Source organism: Acomys minous (assembly GCF_964271855.1).
Source record: "Acomys minous genome assembly, chromosome: 17".
Taxonomy (NCBI): domain Eukaryota; kingdom Metazoa; phylum Chordata; class Mammalia; order Rodentia; family Muridae; genus Acomys; species Acomys minous.
In genome coordinates this window covers 59,099,480-59,111,945 of record NC_140500.1, presented here as the reverse complement: position 1 = coordinate 59,111,945, position 12,466 = coordinate 59,099,480, and the positions used below count along the sequence as shown (strand labels likewise).

At 41.7% G+C, this 12,466-nt stretch overlaps 1 protein-coding gene across 2 annotated transcripts in view; it reads right to left on the bottom strand.

The window, feature by feature from the left end:
• The window catches only part of EXOC6B (exocyst complex component 6B), a 434,863-nt gene that overhangs the window by 47,073 nt on the left and 375,324 nt on the right, over positions 1–12,466 (bottom strand). The gene's annotated exons all lie outside the window — the stretch shown is intronic.

Genomic DNA, 12,466 nt, shown 5'->3' with positions numbered 1-12,466 from the left:
TCTCCTTCTTTAAATTGGGAAAATTTTCTTCTATGATTTTGTTGAAGATACTTTCTGGGCCTTGGAGTTGGGCATCTTCTCTTTCCTCAATGTCTATTTTCATCAGGTTTTATTTTTTCATGGTGTCCTTGATATCTTGGATGTTTTGTGTCAAGAAATTTTCAGATTTAGCATTTTCTTTGATGTTTGCTTCAAGTTCTACGATTGTATCTTCTAGTCCCAAGATTCGTTCCTCCATCTCTTGGATTCTGTTAGAGAAGCTCACCTCTGTGTTGTTTGCTTTCTTTTCTAAGGTCTCTCATTCCCATTTTTCTTCTGTCTGTGCCTTTGTCATTGTTTCCACTTTCATATTCAGATCTTGAACTGTTTTATTGACTTCCTTCATCTGATTGTTTGTATTTTCCTGAATTTCTTCCAGTGCCTCTCTATAGGCCTCTTTTATGTCTTCAACCTTTTTGGCTGCATCTTCCTGCATTTGTTTACAGATTTTATTCGTTTCTTCCATTATCATCTTCATTACTAAGGATTTGAGATAATTTTCTTGTATTTCAATTGTATTGGAGATCTCAGGATTGCTTTCTTTAGGATAGCTGGGATATGGAGATGCCATATTGTTTTGGTTTTTGTTGTTTGCGCTCTTATGCTGGCCTTTAGTCATCTTGCTGTGTCTGATATTACGAATGCAGCTTCTGGTGTCCTTCACTGGTCATTGAGAGCAGATAGTTGGAGAGTGATTATAGGTTGAGGGCCCTTGCCTGTGGTGCTCTGGATTCTTCCCTGGAACAGGCAAGTGACCTGGTTTCTACTCCAGGAGACTTTGCTCCACACCTTAGGCTCCCCATTGGGTCAGCAGAGGTAGGCTTCTGCCCAGTCCCATTCAGATCGCGCAACTGTGGTGGTTTCTGTGTTGGGGCTACTGTTTAGTTTTTTGTCCTGACCCCCTCAGGGTTGTCCAGCCTCTCACAAGAGTGTGAGAGACCCTGCTGGGCTGTGTAGCCTGGCTAGGATGGGTTCTATCTGCCCAGTTGTACAGGCATGGACCACTGTGGCTAGTAGTCAGGTTGCTGCCTACACCCAGTCAGACAGCGCAACTGTGTTAGTTCAGTCCCACTGAGGCCATGATTCTTAATTCTTAAATACAGTTTCTCATGTTGTGGTCATCTCAACCATAAAACTATTTTGTTGTATTTCTTAACTGTAATTTTGCTACTGCTTTGAAATATAATGTAAATACCTCTGTTTTCTGATTGTCTTAGGCAATCCCTGTGAAAGATTGTTCATTCTCAGAGGGGGTCCTGATGTAAAAGTTGGGAACTGCTGGCATATGGGTTTAAATGAGTGAGCAAAGCCTGTCTGGGAAGGAGCTGTTGATTAACACCAGAAGCCATAATGTTCTCATGATATAACTTCATTGCATACTTCTAGGACTTGATCCTGAGAAATTTCTGAGGAAACCTAGACAAGGACATGCACAGAGGGTATTCACAACAGCTATCAAAATGCCTAACCACAGAAAATGATAATCTACCATGTGCAATACAAAAAGTGTGGCTTTTCATAATATGCAGATGTGCTCCTACGATTACAAACACTGTGAGAAATCAAGATGCAAGTCTACATACAGACTCTTAGCCATATTTCAAGGTTATAATTTTCCATATACATCAGGTTTTCCTGGTCAAGATGCTTTACTTTTTTATTTTCTTAAGATGTTATTTTCATTGTAAGAGAAGGAAACCCTTCTAAATGCAACAGCCTTTGAACAAGTTGCCAAAGAAACAGAGAATTTCAAAATTTACCTAACTGTTAAGTCACGCCTTCTTAATTAGCTACAGAAGACTAGGAAATTTAGGCAGATCTGACAGACACATATTTTAAGTGGTGCTATGTGGAAACTGAAGCCTAAAGTCTCACCTCCCAGGTGGCCAGCACTCCCCACCTGTGTTTTCCTCTCTAGAGGCTTCTTTTTCAGACTTGGTTTTTGTCAGACAAGTGCTCTAGCTCTGAGTGTCACCCCAGCCTTTGCTGTGTTCCTCTTGATGAGTTTTGTTCCTTTCAGGTGGCATGGTACTACATGGTTAAGCCATTGGTCCTTCTCAGCATCCTTGTTTCAGCCTCTGTCCATGTCTTCTCTCTATTGTTATATGACTTTATGTGACATTTACATATATGCGCTCAAGTGTGGCTTATCTTTTTACAGGCATACTCTGCCTCCCACTCCACATTCCAGGGGGCCTATAAAATCCTTCAAGGCTAACCGAGCAACATGGAATTGCTCAGCAGACACCAGCTGATGATGGAGCTCAAAATACCAACAATGTTGCATAAATCATTCTAGCTACGTCTGAGAAGACAACACACCTACTCACACTGGACAGAAGCACAGAGGACACCTGAGAGAACTTTCTCACCTATAGCAAATTCTCTAGCTGAGCAGAAATGGACTGAAGCCCCTCTCCTGACCAAATCAGGCAGCTTCTTGACAAACCAAAGCACAAGAGCTTTCAGTGACATGACTTGGTGGCTCACCTGAATGGCTGGATTTGATTTATAATTTCAGGAATTATACAGCAGTGATGAACAGGTTATTAAGCCACTAATTCACCAGAATGGAGGAGTTGGCTTGAAATAGCCTAAATGTGATTTGATCTGAACTTGGAAAATGAACTCTTGGATATTGTCCACTGAGGACAAAAAGAATTAAAATAAAGTCTTGAATCTTGACTCTGGCTTTTTAGTACCATGAGGAATTTGCACTTCCATAATGACTAGCCCACAGGGTTTGCCAATATGCTCACATACTTTTCTCAGAGATATGCACCAGAAAATGTAAGTATTTTTAAGTTTTGCTGAATCCTCTAGAAGCTTCTTACTAGCACTGGTCTTACCTTTGTAGTGCTCTGACATGTTGGGACCATAATGACTTAGTCAATTAGCAATGATGTTCCACAGGCAAACAGGCTGGGTTCCTGTGACTCAGCAAAAGGCTCCTCACAGACTCTCCTTTCCTTTTTCCTTTCCTTTCCCCTGCCCTTCTTTTCCCCTTCCCTTCCCTTCTCTTCTGACTTAAATATCTAGCCAGACTTAATGCAAATGTAAGTGATAGGACAAGCAAAGAAGGGCAGTGGGACTGGAGAGATGGGTCAGTGGTTAAGAGTGCTGTCTGCTCTTCCAAAGGGTTTGTGTTCAGTTCCCAGCAACCACAGGGTAGCTCACAACCATCTATAGTGTGACCTGATGCCTGCTTCTGGCCTGCAGGTGTACATGCAGGCAAACACTGTAAAATAAATAAATAAATAAATAGATAAATAAATAAATCTTTAAAAGGGGGGGGCAGTGACAGCCTAGGGGCTCTGAGCAGCCTCAGCCTGCTGCCCAACTTCAGGTTGTTCTTAAGTCCTACTTGAGACATAAGACAAGAGAGAAAGCCTAGGAAAGAAGAAGGCATAGTGGCCCTCTCAGAACAAAAAGGAATGGATGCTCCAGGGTCAGGCTTAGCCTCAGCCCATTCAGGTTGTCTGTTCATGGTCCCACTCATTTGTAAATACAAAGCCCTTATAAAGTCGTATGTGTTGTTCAAGGAGTTGGCAATGGAGACTGCTAAACTCTTAACACTAATGTGCTAAGGTGGGCTGTACCTAAGCTGACAGTGCTCTGTTGCAGACATTTGTATCTGCTAAGTATCTGCTAGGATGGGCTGTACCTAAGCTAGGGACTGCCTGTGCTATGTGTCAAAGGTATTTGTATCTGGGTTACTGCATTTTCATCAAGAAGGTGAAAATGTACATATTCAAATTTCTAAACAAAATATCTTTTTTTTAAATAAAGGAAAAGGGTTAATAAATACATCAGGGAACACAGAGTTAATCAATTTATGTAAAGCATACAAGGAAACCACTAGATAAGGAACATAATGAGACTAGAAAGCTGATTCCAAAGGAAATGGAGCCTGTTGCTAACACACTGAGGTAAGTTCCGAGTAGAAAAGAGCCCAGCTCCAGAGTGAAACATCTTTCTTACCTGCTCCCCTGCCTAACCTCTGAATCTGTGCAAGTACATCTTGGGCTAGCATTCACACACTGTGACTTATTTAGTTCTGCACTATCTAATATAGTTCCACCAAATTTGGTGCTGTGTGAAGGGTCGAAGTATGGATGGAGAAGAGGCAGGAGAGGGCCAAGATGGAAGAACAGAAGGAAACAGATTTTCTCTCAGTTTGGGACTTGAGATTTTTTTAAAAACCACTATGGGAATCAGTGTAGTGGTTCCTCATAAAGCTGGGAACAGATTTTCCTCAAGATCCAGCTACATTCCTCTTGGGCCCACACCCACTATAGAGATACATGCTCATCCATATCTTTGCTGCTTTGTCTGCTGTTCCTTGAATTTGGAAGGTCCCAGAACCAGCTGATGGACAGCCTTACTGACTAGCATTCTGGGAAAATTTAATGTAGGATGTAATTGTTATCCTATCCACTGACAAAGCTAACTGATACTGGGCAAAAGGTGGAACCACATTTCTCTTTTTTTTAAATGTATTTTTTAATTAATTTATTCATATTACATCTCAGTTGTTAGCCCATCCCTTGTATCCTCCCATTCCTCCCTTCCTCCCACTTCCCCCCTACTCCCCTCCCCTATGTCTGTGTCTGAGGGGGACCTCCTCCCCCTGTATATGCTCATACGGTATCAAGTCTCTCCTTGGTGACCTATTATCCTTCCTCTGAGTGCCACCAGGCATCTCCATCCAAGGGACATGTTCAAATATGGAGCACCAGAGTTTGTGTGAAAGTCAGATCTCCTTCTCCACTCAACAGTGGAGAATGTCCTGACCATCGGCTAGTCTGGGTAGGGGTTCGAGGTTTATTGCCTATATTTTCCTTGGCTGTTGCCATAGTTTGCGGAGGACCCCAGGGCCCAGACTCGCCTGTAGTTTTCCAGGACCCGCTGGATCCTTCTATTTTCTCATTCTCCCAGGCTTCTCACACCTAAAGTCTCAATAGGATGTCCTCCCCTCTTACCCACTTTCCTGGTAGGTACAGTTTTTCATGGGGACGTACACCTTGGACTAGTGTCTTGATATAAGTGAATATATACCATTTAGCTCTTTTTGCTTCTGTGTGAACTCACTCATTATGACAATTTCTAGTTCAATCCATTTGTTCACAAATTTTGGAAATTCCTTGTTTTTAATAGCTGAGTAGTATTCCATAGTGTAGATGTACCACAGTTTCTTTATCCATTCTTCTACTGAGGGACACGTAGGTTGTTTCCATGTTCTGGCTATTATGAATAAGGCAGCTATGAACATGGTTGAGCATATGTCCCTGTTGTGTGGTAGTGCATCTTCTGGGTATATTCCAAGGAGTGGAATAGCTGGGTCTTGAGGAAGCCCTATTCCCATTTTTCTGAGAAAGCGCCAGATAGCTTTCCAAAGTGGTTGTACTAGTTTGCATTCCTACCAACAATGAAGGAGTGTTCCTCTTTCTCCACACCCTCACCAGCATGTGGTGTCAGTTGAGTTATTGATCTTAGCCATTCTGATGGGTGTAAGATGGAATCTCAGTGTCGTTTTGATTTGCATTTCTCTGATGACTAAGGAGATCGAGCATTTCTTTAAGTGTTTCTCAGCCATTTGATATTCCTCTGTTGAGAATTCTCTGTTTAGTTCTGCGCCCCATTTCTCTATTGGGTTATTTGGTTTGGTGGTGTTTAATTTCTTGAGTTCTTTAAATAATTTTGATATTAGACCTTTGTCAGATGAAGGGTTGGTGAAGATCTTTTCCCAGTCTGTAGGCTGTCGCTTTGTTCTGTTGACAGTGTCTCCTGCCTTACAGAAGCTTCTCAGCCTCATGAGGTCCCATTTATTAATTGTTGATGTTAAGGCCTGGGCTGTTGGTGTTCTGTTCAGGAAGTTGTCTCCTGTGCCTATGTGTTCCAGACTCTTCCCCACTTTTTCCTCTAACTGGGTTAATGTCTCTGAAACCACATTTCTCAAAAGAGAACTTTTTGGGGGTAACTCCATGAAGGCAGGTTACTGAAAGAGATGATCCCCTAAGAACCTGCTGGGGGTGAGAGGTTTAAGTTTCCACCATGTAGTTCTACATGAGATGAGCCATATTTAATAACTTAACAGCCATTTGCTTGATAGAAAGTAGATGGCAGGTAGTAAAACACATTTCTACAAATGGGTATCAACCCTACCCCACCCCCAAACTGTAAACGAGGAGGCAAAAGTTTATGTTGTGAGATGAATACCTTTTACCAAGAAGACAGAAAAGAAGTTCTCAATGGGCAGCTTTCATTTATGTAGTAAACAAAAATGCTGTGTGGTGGGAGCAGTTATTTGGTCAATCACATCTCAGGAATGAAGGTGTGGGGTGACACAGCATGGGTGGACACCAAGCCATCACACTGCTGATTCTACCATGTGTCCAAGACAGGATTCCAAGGAGTGAGAACCAGAAGTACTGGAAGGAACAGCAATGGGATTGCTACATACTCAAAGCAGAGGCTCCTACCCAAGGAAAAGCACCAGGGCTGTAGCCGTCATCACACAGCTCAGTGCTTTATAAAGGCTGGGCCCTTCTTCTGCCCCTTATTCCAGCGTTTTCCAGGGATAAGACACCATAATGACCTAATGGTGCATTCCTGACCTTTCTAGCTCCCTCTAGATGCCAAAAGCCCTCCCTTTTCCATCTCAGAAATAAACTTTTTGGCAGGCGGAGGTTTCTGTGTGTAACTAACTGTTCATGTAAACTCCCAGTCCCCCTTCTACAGCTGCTTTGGAAAGTGCACATGGGAAATGTGCAAATTTATTAGAAGATGATGACAACAGCCCTCCTTTTCTGAGGGAAGAGTAGTAGGCCATTTGGTACTTGTTCCAAAGTGAACACTTTGGGTGCTTACTGATTTTCTTTGATTCACCTTATGAGGAGGTTTAGAAGATCTATTAAGATGCTCTGAACTTGAACTTAGACCTTGTTCTGAAGAATCTCGTAGTATTAGAGACAGCTTTTTTTTTTTTTTTTAACAGTAGTTAGAGGATAACTGTAGAACGGAGGACAGACTGGCTATCCCTGAAGAGCTTCCCATCAATGATTCTGCAATAACATCTAAGAAAATCTAATGGTGATTCTGATGATGGTTATGGTAGCCAGTTGTCCCAAGGTATGGGGCTGTTGTCTAGCACCCTGGAAACTTTTCTTTGTATCACTTCATTTCCTGACCAGAAAACAGATTACTGAGAGAACAGAAAATGATGACCATGTCCTATTACAGGTATATGTGCCTGTCTTCAACACAAATCTCAAGTTTGTGTTCTTACTGTTTACCAGCAAGACTGAAGGCCATTGAAGTACAGTATAACTTAATAAAGTCATTATTTTATTTCAGGCAGTACTTAGTAGAAACTCTACAAAATTTTACTGCTATCTAGACTCACAGAACTTCAAAAGTCAGAAGCATTTTGGTTTACCTTTATCTCAATTTTTGTTGTTGTTTTGCCACATAGTATGTGTAGTATGGGTTTACTCAAAGGCTGTTACTTAAGGTGGCTCAGCTAGCTGGCTGACTTATTTCCTCTTTTTTTCTTTCTTTCCTTTTTTCTTTTTGGACTGTGCTTACTGAATATCTAGTTCTCCATCAAAATACTGAGCTGTAATTGCTCTTTTCTTCAGGAATGTCAAGTCTATTTGCACCGATCATGATTTTCTATAGACCCTGCCCATCTCATTTATTTTATTATTTCTTGGTGTCCAACACAGAGATATTATTGAGTCAGTGTTCAATAACATTTGTAGAGAAAATGAGCATTGTGCACTAATATCTAATTAGAGTATTATTCACAACTATCCTATTACCAAAGGACATATGGCAGCCAAAAACCTGAAACAAAATAGAAAAAGATGGATTTATAAAAAGGAAGGAAGGCTGAGGAAATAGGTCAGTTAGTAATGTGCTTACAAACACAAGGATGTAAAGTATTGCTAAACCCACATAAAAAAAGCCAGGTGTGGTGGGATGAGTTTGTAATCCCAGTGGTGAGGCAGTGGAGATAGGTAAATCCCTGGGGCTTGTTGGTTGGCTAGTCCAGTCTCCTTGGCAAGTTCCAGGCCAGTAAAAGACTTTGACTCAAAAAGCAAGCAAACAAAGAAACCAAAGCAAAATAATGTAGCTAGCACCCACAGAAGAACGACTGAGGCTATCCTCTGACCTCTACCTGCTGGCAAACACACACAGGAGGAAAAGGATGGTGGACGAAGCAGGGCTCCAGGTGAATCTGCCACTGCAGTGGAATCCTGAACATGCTCTTGGCTGCCCAGCAGCCAAGCAGAGAAAAACAGACCACACAATGAAGTTCATTTAAAGAGACAAACATTTTCCTGATCATAAATTCTAGAAAGAATGAATAGGAGAATGATGGGAGAGCAAAACAAAACCAAAACAAAACAAAGTAAAAAGCCAAAACCAAGACAGAAACAAACAAACAACGTGTATCTTTAATTTTGTAAAAGCTTTGTAAAATTTCTTACAAATTGGTATTTCTAATATCAGGATTATAGAAATTGAATGTGTATAATTTATTTTCTCCATAAAGGTTCACTAGCCGGTAATTTATTGTTTATTTTATATGGTGATTCCATCAGCTTGTAAATGTACTGGGGGCCTTGCCTGTCTTGCTCAACACTGGATTCTCAGCTCAAACAAGAATGCCTGGTACAGAGAGGGCATGCAATAAATGCTGCCTGAGTAAACAACCCACATGAAGCAAGTGTTGAGCAAAAATGTTAACCAATGGCTTTGCTATTTTCATGGTTTATGACAACAAAGCAATGCCAATAGCACAGAAAGGAAAAACAGAAACCTCACCCAGCTACCAGTTGGCTGCACTGCATGAGATTGCTAATTACTGGTAGTTTTACAGGCTTCAACATCATGTACTGATGCTGACAAGCCCTTTAGCGTGCCCATCAACGGTGAGGAGGCTCCATCTTGATGTGTGCTTATGTGTGTGTAGGTGGTGTATGCATGCCCATGTACACTCTTAGGGAGGCTCGAGAACACTGGGTGTCCTCTTCTATCATTTGATGACTTATCCTTTTGAGATAGGGCCTTTAACTGAGATCTGGTGCTTACTGATTATGTTATACTGGCTGGCCAGTAAGTCCTCTGTGAGCTGCCTGTCTGTACCTCAAAGATGGTAAAGACACTCAAGCCCATGTCCAACTTTTACATGAGGCTTTGGATTCAGGCCCTCGTTGTTTATGCAGCATGTATTCTTACTAACTGAGCCATCTCCCAGCCCTTTGGTCTATCTTGTTTACTTCTTAGGAAACCTGTAGACTCCTTAGCACCTGGCCCAAGGTAAGTGATTTACTAGAACAATGGTTGTCTTACTCTTTGAGTTATCTTAAGGAGATCTTTGACCCAGAAAGTAATACAAAGCTTGAAAAATGGAGCAGAAGGAGCCATGGCCAAGTTCCAATTATTTTCATAATTTTGAAGATGGAGGACTCTGAATTCTTATATAAGCACGGCACAATATCCTCTAAGATACTGGACCAAACTGGTTGGCACCACTTGACTCTGACAACACTGTCTAGACACAAGCACACTTGGCACAAGTGAGATTTCTGTAAGCTAATAAATTTACTTGGTTTGAAACCTATTACGATTTAAAAAATACTTCCTTTTCCTCTCAGCACTTGCTGGAGACTAATTTTCCTTTGTTTCCTGCAAATGGAGGCTGTTCCATGCTTACTACTCACCTGGTCATGCCCTGCATTACAGCGATGATGCTTGCACAGGTGTCCACATGGCTGCCCTTGCATCCAGTGTCTACCATATGGATTACTATGCTCGGACCTGACTGTTCTTTCGTGACTCACATGTTCTAAGTGTATGCCACAAACCTGCTTCCTTGGAGCATGTTTTCTAGGTGTTCTGCATTCAAAAAGCACAGAGTACAGAAACTGACAGAGGTAGGTTCCCATGAGACACTAGAATCCCAATAAGTTACCATTTAAAGACCTTATCTAGAAGGGATGGGTATGACTAAGCAGTATCTGTCACAGGCAGAGTGGTTCGGTTCCTGTTCAGTGGTAGGATTACGTACAGATTCATACCTATGGTTATTCCCATGAACACTGAAGATTTGCTTTTGAAAGATTACTAAACATGCTAAAAGTTTAGCTGGTACAAACTTTAGGGATTTGAGTATAGCATTTTAATTTTAATTTTCTAAGAAGAAAAGAATGACATGGAGGAAGTTTAAAACTGTAACTTCAGTAACACTTAGAGAATAGGTCTAAGACAAATACACATTTGCTGTGAGTCTTCCTGCAGAGAAAAACACAGCTATGCCTGGAGTCACTGCACCTGAGTAACTTTTCCCTTGCTCTACATGCGTTTAACTTTGCTCACTCTGTACAGTCATGAACAGCCTCACTGTAATAATCACAGTGTGAGACCTTCCCTTACTTTCAGCACGTGTAAGCTTAAGCAAGCTCATATCTTCACAGAGCTCTAGTTTCCATGACTGCATCACTATCAGATGCACCAGCAGCATTATCTTCTGTGCCAGCATCTTTCCCCCTTCTGTCAGGAGGCAGGAACCACCCTTTCCTTTCATTGTGTACTTGAGCACACTCCTCCGGCCTTCTCAGGACTTTGTTTTCCTCACTATAACCATCAATTTCCCCCTATACCAAACGGTTCCTATCACTACATATGTATCACACTATCTCAATTTTGACAGTCTTGGGTAATATTAGGGAACAAGAAAGAGAAGGTGGGCACACAGAAAGGGCTATGGCTATTTTGGGGATTTAATTGTATTTATGTAAGTAAAGGTGAGGTCACTGCCTTACTTCCTACATAGATATTCCCTCCCCATGATTGGACTGCATGTTTGTGCATGTATCTGGGGCTCATGAAATATATCTCCCCTGTGTCTAGTATTATCACAAAAGTGCTATACTGTTCCATAAAAGGTCTGTTTGGAGAAAAACCCAAACAGTGAGAGGAAATATGCAGGGCAAAAGCTTCAGTTCTATTGTCTAGCAGACAAAGATCCAATCAAGGTTCTGCACGCAATTGGGATGCCACGGCCTTATTGGGAAGTCTGAGAGATCATCTTTTAGATCAAGAAGGATAGACCCTAAGCCCAGTGACTAATATTTTTCTTAAACACAGAAGAGGAGAACACACGAGGAGAGGACACAGGCAGACAAAAGGCAAAGGCTGCCAGGAGCACCGGAGGCTGGAGACGTCAGGAAGCATCTCCCGTAGCTTCCAGGAGCAGTACAGCTCTGCCATCACTCGGCATTTCAGACTCTGGTCTCCAGAGCTTTGAGAAAATAAATCTCTACTGTTCCACGTCAGCAAACTTCTTCTGATTCTGTCACAATGGTCCTAGGAAATTAATACAGATTTTGGTAACTGGATGTGCTGTGGAACTGATTAATGAGAAGAAGATGCAAACTTTTTGAGTCAATTGACCAAAAACCACCTAGACTGCCATGAAGAGACTGTTGGTAGAGAAAAGCATTAAAGGTAACTTTGAAAGGGATCAGAAATCCAGAAGAAACATGAAAAACAAAGCCTGCATTGCCTTAGGGAATGGTTATATCATTTGGACCGGTATGCTAAAGAGATAAAGACAAGGGTGTGGATGGAAAAGCCTCTGGGCTGGAAATTTGGGAAGAACTCCCTGGTGCACTAAGCTGTCTCAGCAGAGGCCATGGATAAAGACGGGCTAGTTAAAAGGAAAGATCTATAGAGCACTCCTTGTCTCAGGGTAGATCCTTGTGAGATGAGAATCAAGGTTTTCTATGATGCATAGAAACACTCGCAGTTTGGACTGAAGGGGACAGAGACAGGTCAAAGTCAAGAAAGAATGCTGAACTTTAACAATCTACAAGCACAATCTGGCTGCAAGGAACCTACTACACTTTGTTCTACTTACGCAGTCCAGCTTCTAGGCTGACTTCCTCCTGCCCCATCTCACCTAAGACAAAGATGACAGTGGCGAAGAGCTTTCTCTACATAAATGGAGAGCACATTTGTAACACAGCATAGGCCAGGTGTTGCAGCTATTATTCAGAGTGCCGGCATGGAAGTGAGACCTGCCCACACGACTTTAACCACATTTGAGAGTAATAGTCTCAAAACCGTTTCCATCTTTAAGAAGTCATACAACTTAAATAAATAAATGTGCTCCTTCCTTAGGAAAGGCCCAGCTCGGCTAAAGTTGTTTTGCTTTTCAAGCTAGGCTTGGGCTATCTTCTTGGTTCTCAGTGTAACCTTTTCTCTCTCTGCATTTAATTTCTGACAGTATCAGAAACGGATAGATGTCATGTACTTTAGAGCTGAGATTTAATTAATAAAACTAGTTGATACTGAGTAAACTCAAGGTTAGCAGAATGAAAAACCATTGTCAGTCTGCGGGTCATTAAATCAAAGG